The sequence below is a fragment of the Cannabis sativa genome, chromosome 5, assembly GCF_029168945.1.
Source record: "Cannabis sativa cultivar Pink pepper isolate KNU-18-1 chromosome 5, ASM2916894v1, whole genome shotgun sequence".
In the NCBI taxonomy this organism is placed as follows: domain Eukaryota; kingdom Viridiplantae; phylum Streptophyta; class Magnoliopsida; order Rosales; family Cannabaceae; genus Cannabis; species Cannabis sativa.
The window spans coordinates 5581001-5587927 of NC_083605.1; the positions used below are offsets into that span (position 1 = coordinate 5581001).

At 36.8% G+C, this 6927-nt stretch overlaps 1 non-coding gene across 1 annotated transcript; it reads right to left on the reverse strand.

Annotated features, from left to right (window-relative positions):
* Positions 1-4918: 4918 nt before the first annotated feature.
* LOC115718337 (small nucleolar RNA R71) lies at positions 4919-5025 on the reverse strand. Its single transcript, XR_004011916.1, has one exon. It is a non-coding gene; the product is annotated as a small nucleolar RNA R71 (small nucleolar RNA).
* Positions 5026-6927: the final 1902 nt, after the last annotated feature.

Sequence of the window (6927 nt, forward strand, 5' to 3'; positions counted from 1 at the left end):
TCAATCTTTGTCTTTACTTTACTTAACATGGAATAATAATTGTGAGTCGACCGACTCAGTAAGAAAAGCATAAAATATATAATCATATATATATATATTTTTTCTTGTAGCTGAGGTGCCCATATACACCTAGTTACAAGCTTAACAAATGATGAAGAGCATTCTCATGAAAGTGCGTCCTCTATACCACATGCATTAAGTATCTTTCTAATACTAGTGTTATTAGGATTTATTCGTTCTTCAAGTACAACTGAGTGTTATACCACATACACTTTATACTCATCCTGTACTAGTGTTGGTAATGTTGTGTCGAACCCTTAACATTATATATTGTACAAATATACTCAGTACCGCAATCGTACTTGTGTTGGTAGTATACAAATCACATAATTTAGCATGCATATTACATAAATAAACAAATACAGATATATATCTTATACTTATCTTACTTTATTTCCAGATTCAAGTGTGTCAGTCAACCTGGATAGAAATGCCTTTGCTGAACAGAGGCCCTATATCACATTTACGTAAAATTGGTAAGTATTTACTCTACGGAACTTTCTACTATCCGTATAGACACTACACTTTTCTACCAAACTCTAAGGTGAAAATATCATCAAATAAATACATAATTCGGCTCAAATATAAATTCCACATTAAAGATCTCGTCACAAGCTTTAAAACAGTATATAGAATACGGATACTCGAGTGAAAAGTTATGGCCAAAATACTAAAATTGACCTTCTTAGTAAAACCCTGCCTGGAAGCCCCCCCAATCTGGAAGCCCCTTATCTAGAAGACCCCTATACGAAAGACCCTTATTTGGAAAGCCCTTATCTATAAGACCCTTATCTAGAAGTCCCTTGTTTGGAAGCCCCTATCCGGAAGACACTTATCTAGAAGTCCCTTCTTCAGAAGGACCTTGTAACGCCCTACTAGATTAGGTGCGCTACAGAGTTTTACAATTATTGTGCACTCCTTTGCTAATAAAAGAGTTTATTGAAAAATATGAATAATTAAAATTTTCTTGAATAAACTTAAACTTGAACGAATAAATATACATACATATTTTCGAGATCCCGTTTAAAAGTTACAACTGTTCATAAAATATATGTACACTACAAAAGTTTTTCGCTTAGAGACTATCAAAATACTGTTGGGTTTTATGCCCTAAATAAAACTCATTTCATATAATCAGATTTACTTATTAATAAAGATCAGAAATAACATTTTATGTTGCATGGTTCACATGATTTATTTCATGATTATATGTATATAATGTATGAATTCTTTTTAAGTCCAGAACATATGAGTTTGTTAAAGATTATAGTGTTGTCAGCACAGTGGAATATAATCTTTATTATATGTTCAAAAGTTTATTCCCTGATTTGTCAGAACACTGGATTTAGACTGACATGGTATAATCAGCGATAGGTATTCTTACACCTTGGAAAAGTGTTATGTCCTTTCCAGGACATTGGCAAAGTTTACCAGTATCGGATGTATGGAGTATACATCGGAAGGGACCGATATTGAACTTTGATTAGATTTGTTAAAATTTACCGTAATATCTATTCAATTCAATATCAACTGTTGATCCTAGATCACATGATCGAAATCCTGATATGGTTAGGCTCAATTTCAAGAGTGTTACTCGTGTTCTTTGATTTGTTAGTTAAGCCTAGTTTTGTATCAGGGTGATACGTACATTTTGGGAACACGGTAGTGCAATTGAGTGGGAGCGCTAACATAAATATGGAATCTATAGCTTCTATTTGGCAAATAGAAGTAAAGGATGATTTCCTTCGAGCTTAACCAAACGAAGATAAATGGTGGAGATCTCATTTCACTTAGGTGAAATATCATTTATACAGGGTTAAGTGTTTTAAGGATAAAATACATTGTAGGGTGTGACGGTAATTTAATCCCTGTACAGTGTAAATCATCTATATAGAGGATCATTGATCACATTAGGGTTATAACAATGGATAACTAATGGCGTGTCTATATCGTGGAACATATAGAGCGTTTCTATATGACTGAGAGTGCAATTCCAAGTTCTAAGTGTGGATTCAATGAGGAATTAATAAGTTAGGGAATTTACTTGGTAAATTCGGTTCGACTTATTGGAAGCTCGGTTATATAGACCCATGGTCCCCATACTAGTTGAGACCATACTGCTTGTAAGACTCAGTTAATTGATTTTAATTAATCAATTATAATTCTAAAGTTAGACTATGTCTACTTTATGAATTTATACTAAGCAAGGGTAAAACAGTAAATAGAGAGTTTAAAGGGTATATTTATTAATTAGGAAACTTTGATTAGTTTTTATTAATAAATAAAATAAATGACAATATATTATTTAATAATTAATTATAGTTATTAAATAATTAGATTTGCCATTTATGAAGTTGAAAGAGAGAATTGGCAATTTTGAGAAAATAGGAAACTAGAAATGATGAAATAGGAAAGTTGGAAAAGTGGAAGGATTTGTGTTTTCTCAACACATGGTCGGCCACCTTTACCCCTATTTCTCATTTTATTTTTCAATTTTTAAATGCCAAATAATTCAACTTTAACCCTATGTGGTATTCTATAAATAGAAGGAAAAGGCTTCAGGTTTGAGTGACACTTTACAGTTTATTCTCTCAAACACTATGAAACCGCCACTCTCTCTCTTTCTTTCTTCTCTGTTTTTCGAATTCCCTTGAGTGAATGAGTAGTGCCCACACACATCAAGTGGTATCTCAATCATAGTATGGAAGACTATGGAATTTCTGCATCAAAGAAGGAGAAAAGAAGATCCAGGTTCAGATCTTGGTGATGCTCTGCTACAGAAAGGAATCAAGGGCTAGAGATCTGAACGGAAGGAGTCATATTATTCCGCTGCACCCACTGTAAGGTTTTCTAACTTTATATGTGTTTATTTTCATTGTTTTAGAATTCATATTAGGTTGTTAATCCAACATACTTGTTAGTAAATCTAGATCCTGGTAAAATAATTTCCAACAAATACTGGACCAACTACCCCAAAGATCTGAACACTACAGGTCTAACTGCCTTAATATGTACAATCTTCATCCAGCCCCATGTTAGGTTATAATTAGCCTATGTTTCGGGTCTTTAAAGTTAGCATTATCTCGTCCATTGGTGTCTTTTGGAGCAGTTTTACGCTTGATTTTTATTATTTCAGGTTCCCGGAGTGTTAAAGTTCAAATTCAGTCAAATGGCGAAAAACTGGGATAAACTGGAAAAAATTGGAAAATTCGGCTCCAGAAGCTACAGTAGTCGCGAATTCATGAGAGCCAGGTCGCGACCCTTTTTCCAGGTTTGCCTGTAGTTGCGACCAGCTTAAGGGCTAGTCGCGACTTGGTACGGACGTTGTGGTTTTGACCTAATTTTGATTTTTCTCTCAATTGGAGGCACACTACTCATCCCTATATAAGGAATACGACACTGAAGGTCAGAGGGAAGCAAAAACAGACCTAATAGTGGATGCAAGTGGAGAGGAAGCTATCTTGAAGACCCGGAGCGATATCACCTTCTAGTTTCTTTCTTTTACCCTTAAAAATTCCCAATAAGGGAGGATGATGATTGTTGTTTAAGTTTATGCCTAGTTAATAAATAATTGCCATTCCTTCATCTTATGTGTGAATACTATCTTTATTTGTGTTTAATTCCATGTGCAAGCTTGATCACCTTTTACATGTTTAATGATCTCAATTCGAAATCTGAAAAGTGAGAATTGAGAATGCTAAAATTTGGATAGTCTAGGTTTTGATGTGAAACGAAAGTATTTACATAGCCTCAGTGACTAATAGATTATTGCTTAATGCTGATTTTGTGTTGATTTAATTAAGAAGTTAATTAGAGAATACATTATTTAGAACCTAAAAGATCTGAAAAGAGTTAGGTTAATTTATAATCTGTCATTCACATTGAGATAAGGATAGCAATTAGATATTAACATTGGTAGCTTAACAACAAGATTCACCTCCCTAATATCTCATCTTGATTAATCTACGTTTCTTTTCTTTTTAATTTCTGAGTTGTTTACTTGCAAATTGCAAACTTATTATTTTACCAAATAGAATCATAAGTATAATTCAGTAGTACTTAATCCAATTCCCTGTGGTTCGACCTCACTTGCGTGAGATACTACTTGATTGCGTACACTTGCGTAATAAACATAAAATTCGTAACAAGTTTTTGGCGCCGTTGCCGGGGAATTGTTTAAAGATTAATATTACACAAATTATACTAACTTCTACTTTGGTATATTTTCTCTTGCTGATTTTTCTAACCTTTTTCTTGCAATATTTTCGTGATCCATTTCAGGAATCCTAAGTGTATGCGCCGTCAAGGACAAGCTGTCATATTACCAGTTGATCCTGAAATCGAGAAAACTTGTAGGAGAAACCGAAAGAACAAGAGGCAAGAAGGAGTTTCAGCAACAGTTGAAACTTCAAAAATCATGGCTGCTAATGCTGCGAACAATGGAGGTAATAACTGTAATAATGGTGGCGTCGTGGAAGATCAAGCTAATGGCCGCAGCTTGAGAGATTACGATCTCCCTACTCTGACGGGAGTGCAGTCATGTATCAGGCCACCGACAGTGGATGCAAATAACTTTGAGATCAAACCTGCCATACTTCAAATGGTGCAGTCTTCAGTTCAGTTTGGTGGCCTCCCTTCTGAAGATCCTAACCTGCATCTCTCTAACTTCATGGAACTTTGTGAAACTTTTAAAGTTAATGGAGTTAGTGATGATGCCATTCGACTGAGACTGTTCCCATTCTCTCTCAGAGAACGAGCCAAGAGTTGGCTAAACTCCTTGCCACCCAACTCTATTGCCACCTGGAATGATCTGGCAACGAAATTCTTGTCAAAGTTCTTTCCTCCAGCCAAGTTTGCAAAGCTGAGAGGAGAAATCAATAACTTCTGCCAACAATATAATGAATCTCTCCAAGAGGCTTGGGAGAGGTTTAAAGATCTGATCAGAAAGTGCCCTCATCATGGTATAGAGAAGTGGATGCTGGTCCACAACTTCTACAATGGGTTGGTAGGAAACACTAGAACTTTAATAGATGCAGCAGCTGGTGGAGCCTTTATGAGAAAAAGTGCTAATGAGACTTATGATCTATTGGAGGAGATGGCTCTAAATAATCAGCAGTGGCCAACTGAAAGGAGTCAATCAAAGAGGGTAGCTGGTGTGTTAGAGGTTGATGCCATCACAAAGTTGACAGTTCAGGTTGAGGCATTGACAAAGCTAATTGCAGGGCAAGCTAAACAAGCCCAAGTTGTGTGTGAGTTATGTGGAGGAAGTCATCACTTTTCAGAGTGTCAAGCAGATGTGGACGATTTGCCAATGGATGAAGCTAAAGCCATTGGAAACTATTCACAGAACAACAACAACAATTATGGGTTCAACCAGGGTAATAACCGAAGAAACAGTGGGTTCTATCAGCAACAAAATTAGAACCAGAATCAGAATCAACAGTTTAATCAGCAACAAACTTCTGGTGGAAATTCTAGTTTGCAAACAGATTTATTGCTTCAATTCATGACTGAAACTAGATCTTCAATCAAAGACCTGCAGACACAGATGGGCCAACTAGCAACTCTAGTAGCAACTCGTCCTCAAGGGAATCTGCCTAGCACAACTAAAGTAAACCCCAAAGAAAACTGCAAAGCAATTACCCTGAGAAGCGGTAAAAATTATGATGGTCCTGAAATGCAACAACTAGCGAATGGAGAAAAGGAGAATGAAGCTCAACCAATGTCAACCCCAACACCCACTTCAACGAAGGCTACTGACAACCCAACACAACCACAACACTCTCCACCAATCAATAGTGATCACCATGTGAAAATACCTTACCCTCAAAGGCTTAGAAAGTCAAGCCTAGACAAGCAGTTCACCAAATTCCTAGAAGTCTTCAAAAGACTTCACATTAACATTCCCTTTGCTGAAGCTTTAGAGCAGATGCCAAGTTATGTGAAGCTTATGAAGGAAATCATGTCAAAGAAGAGAAAGATGGAGGATTATGAGATAGTGGCTCTAACTGAAGAGTGCAGCGCCATTCTACAGAAGAAACTCCCTCCCAAACTCAGAGATCCAGGGAGTTTCACTATTCCTTGTACTATTGGGAGAATTGAAGGAATAAATGCACTTTGTGACTTGGGAGCCATCATTAACTTGATGCCTCTATCAGTGTTTAAAAGATTGCAGCTGGGTGAAGCAAAGCCAACAACAGTAACTCTCCAATTGGCGGACCGATCACTAGCCCATCCTAGAGGAGTCATTGAGGATGTGTTAGTTAAAGTTGAAAAGTTCATCTTTCCAGCTGACTTCATCGTTTTGGATATGGAAGAAGATAGCAATGTCCCAATCATTCTTGGGAGACCATTCTTGGCAACTGGCCAAGCCTTGATCGATGTTCAGAAGGGTGAATTAAAGCTGAGAGTCGAAGGAGAAGAAGTGGTCTTTAATGTGCTAAAGGCTATGACGTACCCAAAGGCAAGTGATAACTGTTTCTTCATAGACTTGATTGATGAAATTATGGGTGAGAAAAAGCTGTTAGATGATCCTCTTGAACTAAGTTTAACTGAAGATGAATTGACGGAGCAAGAGGGACAAGAGGTCATGGGTTATGTGAAGTGGCTTGATTCCTATGGGCCCTTGAACAGAAGATATTTTGAGGAATTGGGAGCAGTTCCAAAAGAGCTAAAGCCATCTACTGAAAAGCCTCCAGAACTTGAATTGAAGGTGCTTCCTAGTCACTTGAGGTATGAATTTTTGGGTCAAGATAAAAAGCTGCCAGTTATTGTTTCAGCTTCTCTCACTGATGTGGAAACTGATAGACTTATGCAGGTACTCCGAGCTCATAATAAGGCCATCGCTTGGACACTAGGTGATGTCAA